Source organism: Monodelphis domestica, chromosome 1, assembly GCF_027887165.1.
Source record: "Monodelphis domestica isolate mMonDom1 chromosome 1, mMonDom1.pri, whole genome shotgun sequence".
Classification (NCBI taxonomy): domain Eukaryota; kingdom Metazoa; phylum Chordata; class Mammalia; order Didelphimorphia; family Didelphidae; genus Monodelphis; species Monodelphis domestica.
This window is the reverse complement of record NC_077227.1, coordinates 225,820,664-225,838,026: the sequence shown is the minus strand read 5'-3', so window position 1 is coordinate 225,838,026 and position 17,363 is coordinate 225,820,664. Positions and strand designations below refer to the sequence as shown.

Sequence of the window (17,363 nt, the reverse complement as noted above, 5' to 3'; positions counted from 1 at the left end):
CAGGTCTGACTCAAGTCTCCTAGATTTGTGTTTAACCCTTTACCATATTGTTGTTATTGGTATTACCATATTGTGTTAAGGGGAAGTGAGTAGTCCTTTCCCCAATTATCTTCTTCATTAGAGTCTCACAGTATATGGGATTCCATCATTTGGGATTCATTTCTTTGAACTAAGCATTGTCCTGTCCTCGTTGAAAACATCTTGGCCTTTATGCTGAGTCTTCAGTCAAGTCATCCATTTCTTAGCCCCTGGACAATCTCTAATGCTAAATTTCTCTAAATTTATTCCTGAGCTAGAAGATTTACTGTTCCTTTGGTCAATAAGTACTGCCCTCTTTCCTTTTGGAAACTTCTTTTATTTATTTTCTTAAAAAAAATTAATTTATTTGTAGGAGCAATTTTTGACAATTGTTATCCAACATTTTGTGATCCAAATTCTCTCCCTTCTTGCCTCATAGGTGGTAAATAGTGTGATATAGGTTATACAAGTGCTGTCGTTCAATATATAATTTACGTATTCCTCATGCAGTGAAAGAAGACACATATCACATATACAATGAAAAACTCATGAAGGAAATAAAGTGAAAAATGAATGCTTTGATCTACAATCAGACTCCAATAGTTTCTTCTTTGGCTATGGATAGCATTTTTCATCATTATTCTCTTGAGTTTATCTTGAAACCTTGTTTTCCTGATAATAATTTAGTTATTGGCAGTTGATCATTATACAATATGTCCGTTACTGTACACATTGTTTTCCTAGTCCTGCTCACTTCACTTTGCTTCACTTCATATAAGTCTTTTCAATTTTTTTTGAACTTAACCTTTCTATTCTTAATAAAAAATAATCTTACTAAAAGCCAAAAAAAAAACCTTTCAGAAAAACTCATATATACATTACACCATCTCTCAGTTTCAATGAAATGACAACTTAATTCTTTATTGATTTTAACCTGTCAGAATCCAATAAAACATCACCTTTTTTTATTTGCTTTTTGAAATCCAGCATGAGAAATACAGTATCTGTTATGGTGAAAAAGAAAATTCATGTAAAATGTGTAGAAGAGAGAAATGCTGAAGTAAATGCAAGGACTGGTTTTGTAAGGTTATCTCATTTGAAAAGGGGATAGAACTTTGGCTGCCAATGGGGGATGGAAATGAAACATCCAGCTAAGAAAAGGAGTGGAGCAGTTAGGGATTTCTGGCTTTTCCCTTTTTGAATTGAAGAGGGAAGGAGCAAAATCCTCACTGAGCCTACTTAGCTTCCAATCCCTTGTTGAGTAGAAAAAGATCCAGACAAATCATCTGTATTACAGTAGTTGGATAAGACTTTTTTTCCCTTCGGGGAAGGCAATAGCCTATCCTTCAGAAGACTCCTTCAAAACTATATCTATGTGTCAAGAAATACCATCATCTTGAACCTACAAAGATACTAAGATTGTCTGGAACTTAGTCCCTAGACTTGAGCCTCATACCCCTGAAGAAAACTATAGGAGGAAGATAGTTCAGAGATTTCCCATTTCCTCTTTCCTGATTTATTATATCCAATCCTTTATCTAATAAATAGGTATTTTCACTTTACTGAGAACTCAGACATCTTAAATGTACTAGAGGGGGACCATAGATACAATCAACTAAGAAGAAAGAGATTGAAGTGGATTTTCTCTTACCCTTCAGCTCTGGTTAGATCTAACTCCATTTTCCAAACAGCTCTGCCTAGGGAGGGGGGGGGGGAGGAAAATTGATGTTCCTCTTTATCTGTTCCCTTTCTCTCTGTTACCTGTAAAAACTTTGGTTCCTGATTCCCCACTAGTACAAATGCAACATTTCAGCTTATTTGCACATTAGTAGGATTTAACATTTTATTGTTTGGCTTTAAGTGAATCAGTGATTTTAAGTATCACTATACTAGTATGCCATTTTAACCACATATACAACTTGTTCAACCATTCTCCGAGTGATGGACAATCCCTCAGTTTCCAGTTCTTTGCCACTACAAAAAAAAAAAAAGCTGCTAAAATGTTTTTGTACAAATAGGTTCTTTTCTCCCATTTCAGATCTCTTTGGGTTATAGACCCAGTAGTGGATCAAAGGACATGTCTATGTTTTAGTGTGGTTCCATATTGCTCTCCAGAATGGTTGAATCAGTTCACAGTTCTACCAACAGTGTATTAGTGTCCCAATTTTCCCACACCTCCTCCAATATTTGTGATTTTCATTTTGCTCATTTTAGTCAATCTGATAGGCATGAGGTGGTATCTCAGAGTTGTTTTGATTTTCACTTTTCTAGTCAGTAGTGATTTGAAGCATTTTTTATATGACTGTAGTTTTGATTTTTGTTATCTGAAAACTTCTATTTATATCCTTTGATCATTTATCAGTTAGGAGATGCTCTTTCAAGCTTCTGCATTAGGAGGCATGGACTGTCAGAATTTTAAGTTTCTGAGCTACAACTTACAGCCTGAACCAATCTCTTGTTACTTAGAAAAGGCTGGAATTGATCTCAATCAATGCTGAAACTCTAGAGATGTTTTCTAGGTCAGATATACCAAGGCTACAGGTTCTCCTTTCTCACTAACAGGAAGGGAGAGAGAATAAATATTTAAGTGGTGCCTATTATGGTGGCAAGGGTTTTACAAATATCATCCCATTTGATCCTCACAACAACCCTGTTGGGGGTGAGGGGGTAAGGTGCTATTATTATCCCCATCTTAAAGATGATGAAACTGTCACAACCAGAGGTTAGTCAAGTGACTTACCTAAGGTCACATCACCAATATGTGCCTGAGGCTGGATTTCAACTCATGTCTTCCTGACTTCAGGTCCAGTGCTCTATACACTATACCACCTAGTTGTCTTATACTCACAAATTCCATGAGAAATGTACTGAAACTCATATGTTTAGTCCACAGAGGTCTAGTCTCCATATTGATTACAGAGGTACATACAGCAATCATCCTTCATAAAAAGATTGGAATAAAATTTTATCTCAAGATCCACTATCTAGAATAGTACATTATGCTACTCCATCATTGTCACTGTTACTGAGACATAGGATCTGGTGGGTCCAGATCAGGGAGTTCTTAACCCAGGACTCATGAACTGGTTTTGTTCTTAATATTTTGATAACTGTATTTCAGTATCACTGGTTTCCTTTGTGTTCCTCCATATTTTATTGTATGCATTTAAAATGCATATTTAAATTTTTAATTAAATTTAAATGTAGAATTTCAATTTCAATTTCAATTAAAAAAATTTTTTTAAGATTCTGAGAAGGGTCCACAATCTTTCCCAGGCTTTCAAAGGGGATCAAGACACACAAAAATAGCTAAGAAGCCTCTGGAGGCTAAGTGACTCAGTGGATTGAGAATCAGACTTAGAGATGGGAGGTCCTGGGTTCAAATGTGATCTCAGACACTTCCCAGCTGTGTGACCAAGGGCAAGTCACTTAACCCCCATTGCCTAGCTCTTACAGCTCTTCTGCCTTGGAACAAATACTTAGTATTGATTCTGAGATGGAAGGTAAGGGTTAAAAAAAAAAAAGAACCCTTTGGTTAGGTGGCATCAAATAGACTCAAATCCTGAAAAGGCTTTGCTCATGCACATACATATCCATACATATATGTATATATGAAAGGCAAGGATTGTCAGAAGTAGAAGATAGATAATGACTTTATTCCTTGGGTCTTCTGAAATTGCTTAGAGTCATTTACCTAGTACATTGATGGGCAACCTTTAAGAGATGGAGTAAGGGAGCAGCTGGGTAGCTCAGTGGATTGAGAGCCAGGCTTAGAGATGGGAGGTCCCAGCTGTGTGACCCTGGGCAAGTCACTTCACCCCCATTGCCTAGCTCTTACCTGCCTCGGAACCAATACACAGGATTGATTCCAAGATGGAAGGTAAGGGTTTAAAAAAAAGAGATGGAGTACCAGGTCCTGACCCCACCCCACCCCCCAGACCAAGTGCCCTGCTCATGCCCTTCCCCAAGAGACCACAATCTGTGCCCCTTCCCCCACTAAGTGCTAGGAATGCCCTGCCCCCCCCCCCTTACTCCACCCAAGGGAGGGAGGAAGCACTCCCAATGGACTGCTGGGCAGGAGATGGGTGATGAAATCAGGTGTGAGGAGGAGAGGTGAGGGATATAAGCACTCTGCTTCCCTCTAGTTAAGTGAACTATGATCCCCTCAAACCTACAAAAAAAGCGAAAAAGCTCCATCTTATAAGAAAACCCCTTATTTATAGGAAAATATAACCCTCAGATTAAATGACATCATCCTGATACATTGACCCCATCAAGGTCCAGTCTTCCTGAAGCAGGTAGCCTCCAAATTAGCCTTTTTAGCAAATGGTCATGGGTTGAAGTCAGGTTTTAATCTGGATGCAAGGCTTATGGCTACTTATGACAAGCCACTATTGTGTTTTCCAGTTTGTAGCCCACCTGTTTTCCCTCAGGCAGGCACTGGGGAAGGGAACTGTAGAACAGTGAAGGGGCTCTTAGCCTAGCTTTGGTTCCATAAAACTTATTCCTAAATCATTAGACTACAGTTTTGAACATTTTAAAAGTACAAACTCAAAAAACACATCCCCAAATTCCCAAAGTACATTGTTTAGTAAAGACACTGGTTGCTTCTGATAGTAAAGACATAAATTATTTTTGTCTCTCTCAGGCCAGGTAATAAAAGGCCATTTTATTCTGAATTGGGTGGGGAAGTCTTATCCTACAAGGAATGCTGTCTGAAGAGAACTGCTTACTAACTCCTACTGGGGAGAGGTTGAGGGGAGCAGCCCAGCTATGCCTCCCTCCAACTTTCTAGTTAGGAACTCTGGTGAGCTCTGTGCTGCAGGAATGAGTGTACTGGGTCCTTGGAGCACTGGGTCCTTGGCATGCATGCCCACAGAGAAGTCTAGGCGTGCCGTCTCTGTCACACATGCCATAGGTTCGCCATCACCAACCTAGTAGATACAAACAATGTTGTTTTTTCAAAATACTACAGGGGGTCAGATCCACACAGTGATATTGGGTGAGGAATTTTGGTGGATCTCCCCTGAATTGAGTATGGAATCCCTAAATAACAGTTAAGTAGGGAGTCACCTAGATTTCTAGCTCTAACATAGAAGAGAAGGGAGTGGGTTTCCAATAGAGATGTAGACCACTTTGTCCAAAAATACAATTTGGGGAGCATGGGGGAAGTTAAGGGCAAGGGCACTAGCTTGTTGGGGCTGTTGAGTTCCAAAGAGCTCATGGTCTGGGGCAAGAATCTCCTGGAGAAGAAATGCCAATTAGAGCCACACGGGACAAAGTTCAGGGAAAGAGATATCATGTCTATGTGTGAAAAGCTTTTTTAAAAAAGTTTTAATTATATTAAGAACAAAAAAGAAAAAGAAAAAATTTATTTTATTCTCCACCACCACCGCCTCCCAATTCCATGAAAAGTTTGTGTTTTTTAATGTGAATTCTTTCTTATCAGTCCCTTCACAGGAAAGAACTAGAACTAGATATCTTTGCATGTCCCTCAGCAACTGGTACAGGTCTCATAGTTCTCAATAAATATTTGTCAAATTGAATTGAATGAGATCGCCTGAACCCTGGCTCCCTTCCACCTGCACTGGGAAATAAAAAGCTCACTGTAAACAAGGCCAATGTCAGGGCCCGGTGATTGGAGGCTTTTGATTTGGGCCCTGCTGACACACAAGAGGCACCGGAGTCCATTCTTGGTTGCTCTGTTCCTTGACCAAAGCTGAGTGGTTACAGAAGGTCCCTTAGTCCTCCCAGCTTTAGCCTTCTCCATGCCTGTGGCTCAGAGTAACTCAAGTCAGAGTTGCCCATAAATGTCGGAGGCAGGTTGTTGGGACAAGTCCAATGGCAAGAAGCTCTAAATTCTGTAAGTGGGGCCCAAAAAGAATATTTAGGAACAATCCCTCCTGACCAAGGAAATCGTGGATAGGAACTTCCTGGAGACTGGCTGAGCCATCTCTAGTGTTTGAATGGAATGGAATATTGTGTAGTAAGAAGTGAAAAGTATGGAAAACCTCAGAGAAACATGGGAAGAGCTGTGTGAGTCAACAGAGCAAAATAATCCAGACAAGAAAAATAATCTATGTGATGATTACAATAACACAAACCATAAGATCATTTCAAGTAGGTTTACTGAACCTTTTTTGTTTTGTGGGCCTCTTTGGCTATCTGGTGAAACCTCTGGACCGCTTCTCAGAATATATGTTTTTTAAATACAGCAAAGAAAACTAATGATATGGAAATACAATCATGAGTAATCTAGGTGGTGTGGTGGATGGAGAACTGATCCAGATGTCAGGAAGACCCAAGTTCAAATCTGACCTCGGACAGTTACTGGCTGTGTGACCCTGGGCAAGTCACATCACCTTTATTTGCCCCCAGGTTGCTCATCTGTAAAACAGGGATAATCACAGTACCTACCTGGCTGGGTTGTTGTGGGAATTAACATTTGTAAAAAGCTTAGCTTCCAAAAAGCACATTGTAAAAAGCAAGCTTAGGGCTTTGCTTCTTTCCTTCTCTCTCCCAAACCAATTATAAAAATAGTTTTTAAAAAGTTCATAAATGAACTATTTTGAAGAGCAATTTGGAGCTATGCCCAAAGGGCTTTAAAACTGTGCCTACCCTTTGGTCCAGCAATATTACTATGAGGCCTGTATCCCAAAGAGATTTTTTTTTAAAAGGGGAAAAGGACCTATTTGTACAAAACTATTTAGAACAGCTTTCTTTGTGGTAGCAAAGTATTAGAAATTTTAGAGATGTCTATCAATTGGGCAAAGGTTGTAGTGTATGTTGGTGATGGAATACTATTGGGCTATCAGAGATGATGAGCAGGATGCTTTCAGAAAAACCCAGAAAGATTTACATGAATTAATGCAAAATGAAATTGAGCAGCACCAAGAGAACATTGTACACAACATGAGCCGCATTGTCTAATGAACAAACTGGGAATTATGTCACTATTCTCAACAATACAGCGATCTAAAACAACCCAAAAGACTCATGATGAAAAAAATCATCTGCCTCCAGAGAGAGAACTGAGAGTGTCTGAATAAAGACCAAAATATGCTACATTTCATGTTCTTCTTTTTTATTTGTTTGAGATCTCTTTCACAAAATAACTAACATAGAAAAATGTTTTATCTGATTACACATGTAAAATCTATATCAAATTGCTTACCATCTCAGGCAGGGGGGGCAGGAAGGGAGGGATTTGGGAACTCGGAATTTTTTTAAAATATTAAAAAAATTTTACAATTAAATTAAAATTAAATTAAAAATTAAATTTAAAAAATTGTGGGAAAATAAAATATTATTTAAAAAAATTTTTAAGTCCACAAACTCCAGGTTAAGAACCTCTGACTTGGAAGAATTCAAACTCTAAATAAATGAAAAATCAAAAATGGTACCAGAGAACAGATAATGAGACACATTTCTCTTCTCTCAGCAGAGTGATGGAGCAATATGGGGCAATATTGTTAGGCTCAGTCCATGGATTGATTAATCGTCTTTGTTTAACTGTTTTTCTTTTAATAAAGGAGATTTCAGTACTGGGGGAAATGCATGAATAAAACATTTTTAAAGGAATGGCCAAAGGGGAAAAGATAGCTTCAGCTGAAAGGAAAACGGGGACACAGCCCTTTTTTCTTTTGCTAAATTGTACTTCTGTACAGATTGGACCAATTGGTTGAATTACTTCTTTCTGAAAAGGACAAGCTGTTCTTTCACCTCATTTGGGCCCCAGAGCCTAATGCCAGCAGCTTGGGTTACTTGAGCCTAATCCCCTACACACACACACACACACACACACACACACACACACACACACATACACACACAGACATAGATATACTAACAGCCCATCTCCCTGCTCCCTGAAATTCTTTATCCGCACAGTCTTCCTTTACTTCCTCAGCTAAAAGTGGTCTCTCCCTGTCTAAAAGTCTCATAACAATTCAGATCTCTTCCTTTGCATTTATGACATTTACGTTCAATTCAATTTAATTCAATCTAATGAATTTTATTCAACACTGGTGTCCGGAGCACCACGCTAAGCCCTAGAAAAGATACCAAGTTTACAGAAAACACAGAAAACATACTCTCTGGGGGCAACTATGTAGCATAGAGGATAGAGTGGCAGACCTGGAGTGGGGAGAACTTGGGTTCAAATCTGACCTCAGACACAACTGAGGTGACCTTGGGCAAGTCATTTAACCTTGTTTGCCTAACCTTTGTCCTATTTTAGAGTTGTTACTAAGACAGAAATTTAGGGTTATTTTTTTTTAAAAGAAAATATTTCCTGTCCTAAGAATCTTCTTAGGGGATAAGAAAAATAATCAGATAATTATAATCAGCAGGTATGCTGATAACCGACTCAAAAAATGTACTTATGGCATACTCTTAAAGTTAATCTTCATTTGAAATGTTTTCTCCATCACTTTCTTAAGTCTAGATAATTCACCAAACAAGAAATCAATTTCTGAGATTAAAAATGCCCACACTGACAATTTTATGAATTGGGTCTCTGAAACCAGTTGGCGTTGGCTCTAGCACACCCCTGGTTATAATACACCAAAATCAAAAGGATCCAAGATTCAGAAATGGAAAGGACCCTTGATCCTTTGTGAATCCATGAAATTATGAATGAACTCAAAATCTTTTTAAAAAATAAATGTTAAAAATGGTTTTTACAAGTAATTGGAAAAAATACAATATCAAAAAGAAGGAAAGATTTGATGTCATGCGCCTCCTGAAAAGAGCTAGAGGATGGACCTCCATGGTCTCTGGACCACATTTTGAAAACACTGATACGGTGAAAAGAAAACTGGCTTCGTAGTCAGAGACCTTGGGTCTGAATCCTGGCTATCCTAATCTCTACTCCTATAAACTAGAGATCAGCACTTCCTCTCAGGGCCTCAGTTTCCTCATCTGAAAAATAAAGAAGCTGGACCAGATGATCTCTAAAATCTTCAAGCTCTCATTTCTACAATCCTTTTCACTCCTTTTTGGAGGCATAACACTAAAAAGGACTTAAAGAGGTCTTTGAGTCGAGCCTCCATCACGGAGACCCCGGGAGGGGAATTGCCTAAAGATCACACAACAAAGACATGACTTGAAGTCAGACTTCTTGACTTCCAGTCAGGGCTCATTCCATGATGTATCTCTATTTGGGGTGCTGGAGATCAGAAGCACCTCAATGGGGTGGACCAGTCCTGGGCAATTCTCTTTGCGAAGACCCGACATCAGAGCTTTTGTGGCGACTGATCCAGAGGAATAATGGATGTTGATAATAATAGTGGTGATGCTGAGGCTGAATGGATGTGACAAGGATGAGCAAGGTGATGACGATGATGAAGGACAGGTGATTGTGGGAATGATCGTGCTATGAGAAAGATCAGTGCTGACAATGGAGAGGTGGAGGATTCTACTGTGGGTAGAAGACAGAATACAAGCAAGTAGTGTATTCAGTGACATGAAGATATCCTGAATTCTCTGATTTTATCAGACGTAGTAATAAACCAATCCACTTTTGTTATTTTTGTTTATTAATATATACACTCCACACAAATGTCAAGAATGAAACAATCTACTCAAAAGAATCTTATTTAATAGGGAAAGAAGGAATGAAACAAGCATTTATTAAGCACTTAACTATGTGCTAGGCACTGGATACAAGTATACATATAAATATACCTAGTATAAATATTGAGAAAATAACCCAAGGGGTGGCTGGGTGGCTCAGTGGATTGAGAGCCAGGCCTAGAGATGGGAGGTCCTGGGTTCAAATGTGACCTCAGACACTTCCCAGCTGTATGACCCTGGGCAAGTCACTTGACCCCCATTGCCTAGCCCTTATCACTCTTCTGCCTTAGAACCAATATATAGTATTGATTTCAAGACAGAAGGTAAGGGGTTAAAAAAAGAAGAAGAAGAGGAAGAAAATAACCCAAAGTAATTAATGTAATGATAATTGTTTAGGTTTTTTTTTTCAGTCATACCAGACTTTTCATGACCCTTTTACTTGGCAAAGATACTGGAGTGGTTTGCTATTTCATTTTCTAACTCATTTCTAACTCAGATGAGGAAATGAAGGCAAACCTGGTTAAGGAACTTACCCAGGTTCAAACAGCTAGTAAGTGTCTGAGGCTGGATTTGAACTCAGGTCTTCCTGACTCCAGGACACTCTTAAAAATGCAATTTTAAATTTTAAAAATTAAATTAATAGGATATGATTGGAGATGTAGACTCTAAGCAATCACCCTGATGCAAGTATGAATAATATGGAATTAGGTCTTGATCAATGACACATGTAAAACCCAGTGGAATTGTGTGTTGGCTACAGGAGGGCTGGGTGGGAGGACGGGAGAGAAAGAATACAAATCGTGTAACCATAGGAAAATATTCTAAATTAATTAAATACAAATTTTTTATTTAAAAAAAACCCTAAAAATTAAATATAAAAAATTGAAATCTGACCCTCTATCCACTGTGCCATCTGTCTACTCTTCTAATTCTAACTGCACTGATTTTGTTTGTGCAATAAAGTCCTTTTTAGATCTAAGAGTTTTTGATCTTTTACTCATTTGGCATTCACAAGATTTATCTCACTTGACCTTCAAAGTAGACCTCTACAGTAGCCAGCAGGAATGACTTATCCCCATTTGACAGCTGAGGAAACTGAGGCTCAAAGGTGTCAAGTCACTTGTCTGAGGACCACAGCAAATCAGTCGCGGACAGGGCGATATCCAAAATTCCTGACTTCTAGCCCAGTGATCTTTCTCTCATCCTGACCCTGCAGAGACAAGTTCCTCGGGGCTCTGTAACGCGTCCCTGGGCTGAGAACAAAGCTTCTCAGGTAACCCGAAGACAGCAATCTGTCCCTCTGGCAGGTGCATTCCCCTTGTTTGTAAGCCCTGGAACAGCTTAATTAGAAAAAGATAGGCTGAGGCCCCCACCGTCTCCCTGGGGAAGTCATAAAGGGCATTTGTCTCCCAGACTCCAGATGTCATTACCTAATGATGCCCTTATCGGCTACCTGGAAATCCAGCGGCTCCCGGCCCCCGCAGAGCACTGCCCCTTCTCACGGGGGACGTGGGGCTCTCAGCAGCTCACGCCAGGGCATCTGGACCAGAATCTATTTCCTGATACGGTTATCTTAATCACAATTAATTTCCAAATCCCGTTGCAAAAGGCTTCCCTCAGAGCAGCCCTGGGAGACAGGCAGTGCAAATAGCACCATCCCATTTGACAAAAGAGGCAATTAAGGAGGACACCTAGGTAGCTCAGTGGACTGAGAGCCAGGCCTAGAGATGGGAGGTCCTGGGTTCAAATCTGGCCTCAGACACTTCCCAACTGTGTGACCCTGGGCAAGTCACTTAACCCCTACTGCCTAGCCCTTACCACTCTTCTGCCTTGGAACCAATCCATAGTATTGATTCCAAGACAGAAGGTAAGGATTTTTTTTTTTTTTAAAGAGTCAACTAAGATCCGGAGGGAGGAAGGGACTCACAGGTGGTCACAGCCCAGGTCAGATTCAGGATCTGAACCAATGGAGAGCAGATGGGAGATCCTGGGTTCAAATCTGACCTCAGACACTTCTGAGCTGGGCAACCCTGGGCAAGTCACATAACCCCACTTGCCTAGCTCTTGCCCTTCTGTTCAAAATTGTTACTCAGAAAGAAAGGATTAAAAAATATACGTATATATGTATATATACTTTTTTGCATTTATAATCTCTCTCATTAAATCCCTTTCAACTAAATCAAAAAGGAAAAGAAAACTTTTTTAAAAGTTTGGGGGCAGCTAGGTGGCTTAATGGCTTGAGAGTCAGACCCAAAGATGGAAGGTCCTGGGTTAAAATCTGGCCTCAGACACTTTCTAGCTGTGTGACCCTGGGCAAGTCCTTTAACCCCCATTGCCTAGCCTTTACCTAAGCTCTTCTGCCTTGTAACTAATGCACAGTATTGATTCCAAGCCAGAAGGTAAGGGTTTAAAAAAAATTAAAAACATACATCATAAGCACAAAAACAAATTCCTACATTGGCCATACCTGAAAATAATAGTTAATATTTATATATCACTTTCTTTGTGCTAGTGTATAATTGAATAACTGTTACCCTAAAAAAAGAACTACATTTCCCAGGAGCCCACTGACTTCCTGTCATTATGTACTTCCTGGAGATAGGGGATATTAGGTGGGGATGTGGAAGGTCCCTCCTCTTTACTTCCAATGCAGAGCTTGGTGGTGTTAAGGTGGGTGTTTGAACTGGCTGATCAGTCATGCATTCCTAAGTGATCCCTGTGTTTTTCAACACCCTCTTCAGGAGGGAATGTATAATTATTCTAAATTGCAAAGTTTAAATTCTTTTTGAGAGTAATTTTAGATTAAGAACCATGCTGCCTCTCTGAATCCAGAAAGTGAACTGTTTGGAGAAGGCACAATGAAGATGCCTCTATAGACCACAAGCTGCACCAGATGATCTAGAGTGAACTTTGGGATGTGGTGATTTGAACTGTGTGGGGTTGAATGCATTTGTTTTGTATGTATACTCTTATGCCTAAGGGGACTGCCCCCCAACTGGCTTTTTGTCAATGTGCCTAGCAGTCATTGGTTTTGTTCACTTTTCTTCTTATCCTCAAATTATTGCAATTTCAAAGTTGGTTATGTTTATAAGATCCATTGGAGAGATTAGTCTTCCACAGATCTCAGGGGGAAATGCATAATTGAAAACCGGTTACCCTAAAAAAGAACTACATTTCCTAGGAGCCCACTGACTTCCTGACATTACATACTTCCTAGAGAAAGGGGATATTAGTCAGGGACATAGAAGGTCCCTCCTCTTTACTTCCCATCCTGAGCTTAGTGGTGGTAAGGCAGGTGTTTGAACTGGCTGATCAGCCATGGGCACGTAATTTTTATTTTGTACCCTCTTTATTATTTGATTTCTAATGATCATTTAACAAATCCCTTAAAATATAATATTTTTATTATTGAGATTTAATTTTAACATTTACACTAGGGACCATGCTAGGTACTTCACAATTATCATCTCATTTGATCTCCATAATAATCTTGCGGTGTAAGTGCTATTATTGTTCCCATTTTACAGATGAGGAAATGGAGGCAAATAAAGATTAAGTGACTTGCCCAAGGTTACTCAGCTAGTATGTGTCTGAGACTGGATTTGAACTCAGGTCTTCTGACTCTAGGTCTGAGGCTCTATCTACTATACTACACAATCACAATATATATATATATATATATATATATACATATATATATATATATCTCAAATTTTAAGTTCATTGCATTCCTGGGAGAAAGTGAGTGACATGTTTTCCTCATCTCCAGGCATTGGGATTCATGGTCTATCACTAAATTCAACTGAATTCAATAGTCTTTTTTTTTTAACCCTTATTTTTCATCTTAGAATCTCTACCGTGTATCACTTCTAAGGCAGAAGAGCAGGAAGGGCTAGGCAATGAGGGTTAAGTGACTTGTCCAGCATCACACAGCTAGGAAGAGTCTGAGGCTAGATTTGAACTCAGGACTTCCCTTCTCTGGACCTGTCTCTCAATCTTCTCAACCTCCTAGCTGCCCCCATTCTAAAGCCTTTCACAGTTGTTTCTCTCTACAGTGTTGTCTTTGCATAAGATTTTCTCCTGGATTTCCTCTTTTTACTGTGCACCTGTAGCACAATTCCTCTTGCAGGATTGGGGAGACTCTCTTAAGACCCAAACCTGGGTCTCTCTAATCTTGAGGGTATCGTGGTACCGTGGAATTTGGAGCCTTGAGAGCCAAGTTCAAATTCTGACTCATACTACTTGTTTGAACTTGAGTAAAGTACTAGCTATGGGAAAAGATTCTTATATTAAGAACTATTTTTAATGCTTCACACAAATATAACGATATCTCAAAGGAGAAGTAGCTCTTGAATACTATTTTAATCTACCATAAAGTTGGTAAGAATCTGACCCCCAAATGGAGATTCGCATCCCTAGAGAACACTGTGGTTAAGCTCTCTATCTTCACCTTTCATTTCTCTGGGTCTTCTTTAGTTGTACCGAATGACCTCCGAGGTCCCTTTCGGCTTTAGCTATATGATTCCTTAGCAATAAAGGCAAAAGAGCCAGACCAGCCCACGAGCAGAGAAACAGTTTTTCCTTCCTTCACTATTCTCTCTTGACTACGATGAATACTATGGCAAATAGCCCACCAGTATGTACTTCTTGGAGAGATAAATAAATATTCTGTTCAGGGCCAACATGTAAGATCACAAAAATTTTAGAATACCTTCCGAGAGGGCTAGAGAATCTTTGGGTTAGATTATTGTCAAGGGCTCAGGAGAGTTGAATTTGTCGGTTTTTTGTTGTTTTTTTAAAACTCTTACCTTCCGTCTTGGGGTCAATACTGTGTATTGGCTCCAAGGCAGAAGAGTGGTAAGGGCTAGGCAATGGGGGTCAAGTGAGTTGCCCAGGGTCACACAGCTGGGAAGTGTCTGAGGCCAGATTTGAACCCAGGACCTCCCATCTCTAGGGCTAGCTCTCAATCCACTGAGCTACCCAGCTGCCCCCCTGAATTTGTTTTAAGAGTTTCAGTGGCATTGAAGTAGGGGGCTTCTAACAAAGTTTTGGGATGCTAGATGGGAGGCAAAGAAGCAAGTGGATGAGCATGAAAAGCAAAGAAAATAGACACATGGAGGAAGTGGACTAGAGGGAAGATCAGGTTGAAGAAGGGGAGGGATGCTGGAAGGAAGAAATTTTGGAGATGTGAAAAAATAAAAGATAACAAAAATTTATTAAAAAATAATTTTTTTAAAGACCAGATTGAATCAGCAATAGTGGTTGTTGCTGAGAATTATTTAGTCAGTAGTTTCTTTCTTTCCCCATTTTCCTAGAGAACATTGCTAGGAAATTTTCCACCTGGAATTTAAACCTTAATCTTTTTCTTACATTACTCAGGAGGCTGGAAAGGAGGGTGAGAAGAAATGCTCCTGACTCTCCGTCCCATCACATCCTTCTATATATTATTTGGATGTTTGCTAGGAAGTGTTGGAGGTCAGATTTGAACCTAGATTTGAATCCTACCTCCAGGCCTGGGCACTCTATCCACTGTACCAGCTAGCTGCCCCTAGTATGTGTATTTTTTTTCAAGGGCCTTGTAATAGAATAGAATGTCCTGGGATCAGGATAACTCAGTTCAAATCCTGACTCCGACATGGGTTGTGACCGTGAACCTCATGGGTTGTGAGTCCCTTCGTCTCTTGGAGTGGACTGAGAGCCAAGGTCCTGGGAGGTCCTGGGTTCAAATGCACTTTTACCCATCTTCTTCTGCTAGTTAATGCTGATAATAAACCATGTAGTCATTCTGGTGATTTTGTGGAAGTCTAGATATTCGTGGTTTGAGACTGAGAAACAGGAAATGATCCTAAGGGAGGAAAGATTATTTACCTGGTTTCCCTCCACAGTGAAGGCAGAATTGAATTGAGAGAAGGCTTTTGCAATTTCAAAGATGTCTGAGATGAATTCAAATTATATTTATTGGCCTACTTTTGAGTCCAGAGAAAGAGAATTACTGAGGAAACAACAGGCCAGAAGTGAAGAGAGGTAAGAGATTCGTGAGGCTGCCCCTGAGTACTTAATGGTATTGCATCACATGCCCAGGACCTGCAAAAGTTATTATCGTATATAATACAATATAATATAATATAAACAACATAATATAATATAATAAAATAGGAAAATTATATCATTTATATTATGTATAATATAATAATATTAGTATATAATTTATATATAACAATATAATATTATATATTATTATACCCATATTTACAGGTGAGAAATTGGAGTTAAACAGGAAGACTTGGGTTCAAATTCTTTTTCTGATACTCTACCTATGTGGCCTCTTTTTTAGGGGGTAGGTAGAGGGGTGACCCAGGACAAAGACCTTTATTTCAAACCCTGGTGAGGGAAGGGTTGGGGCAAGGGGCAGGACAGGTAGGGAGAAGACATGCTTTCCTAGCCGACCGGCCAGGGCCTGCCCCTTCCGAAGGACTCTAGATTGTAGTGAGGGCAAGAGTGGCCCAGTATGAACATCATGGAGGGTAGCCAGGCCCCCTAGGAAAATCAATAAATTAAATGTAGGATACATCAGGGCAGGGTCCGCCTGCTGCTCTAGGCCTAGACTCACATTTTTGCTTTAGAAGTCTGAAGTCTGACCACCATGACCCCAAAGAGGCCAAAGGCACTGCCAAAGATCTACAAGGAGAATCTTGATGAAGATACTGGCATGCTAGGCAATAGCCAGGACATTTCTACTGCCCACAAGGCCCATACACACCACAGAGGATGGACAGACCCACAGTGAGGCCAGCACCAAACCTGGAATAGCCTGCATGGTTGTAATGGTTTGGGGGTATTGCCCTGAAGGATCCCGCCATGTTGCTGATTTCAGTGGCCATAATGATGCCATAGATGGCCACATCTCAAAGAAAGATGATGCTCATCAAATCACTTAAAACTTCCTGGGCTTCAGTGTCTTCATATGTAAAATAAAAGAATTAAACTAAATGGCCTTTAAGGTTTCTTCTATCCTTAAATCTATGGTCCTATATCATCTTAAAGTCTTTTCCACTTCTAAGTTCTATGACCTTACAATGGCCACTGGGATGGGGTGGAGGAAAGAGAATGGAGGTTATCTAGTCAGGCCATTTGGAGTCACTAGTTTGTGACTTCTAAGCATATCAAAAAATAGTCCAGGATCCTTTGAGTTTGACTAACATGAACCAGGTAGGTCCCCTACCACGTGAGTGGGGTGTCCTCCTTTGTTTGGCCAGCTGGGAAATACAAGAAACACAAAACTTTAAAACTGTGGGAGCTTCTAGAACATGGCGCAGCAGCCCTTTGAAGAGACATCTAGATCTCCTAGTCCATTTCACAAAGACATACTAAGTACAATGTGGAGAGGTAGGGTACTAGCAATTGGGGGAATCATGAAGAAAAAGAAATCCAGGGAAATGTAATGACTTTTCCAGGTGGCATAGCTCATTACTGACACACAACTAAAACTGAGGTCTTCTCCCAAATGTGACGGTCCTTAAACCAGATTCCATCATCCCAGGAGTTCATGCCAATGATTATCATTGCTTTTTATTCCAAAGGATTCAGGATTTGAACCACTTTCTGACCTGGGATTAACCAGGAAGAACTCCTGCTTTTTAACCACAAGTAAGGGATTTTCAGACAAAGGGGCCAAAAAGCCTATTTATGGAGCAAGAAATTACCCTGTGCTCAAATCAAAGAAGGTCCCCCCTTTCATGTTCATTATTCTGGGCTCCCTCACTAATGTT

The 17,363-nt window shown here is 39.9% G+C and overlaps 1 protein-coding gene across 1 annotated transcript in view; it reads left to right on the top strand.

The window, feature by feature from the left end:
* The window catches only part of ITPK1 (inositol-tetrakisphosphate 1-kinase), a 386,351-nt gene that overhangs the window by 351,581 nt on the left and 17,407 nt on the right, over positions 1-17,363 (top strand). The gene's annotated exons all lie outside the window — the stretch shown is intronic.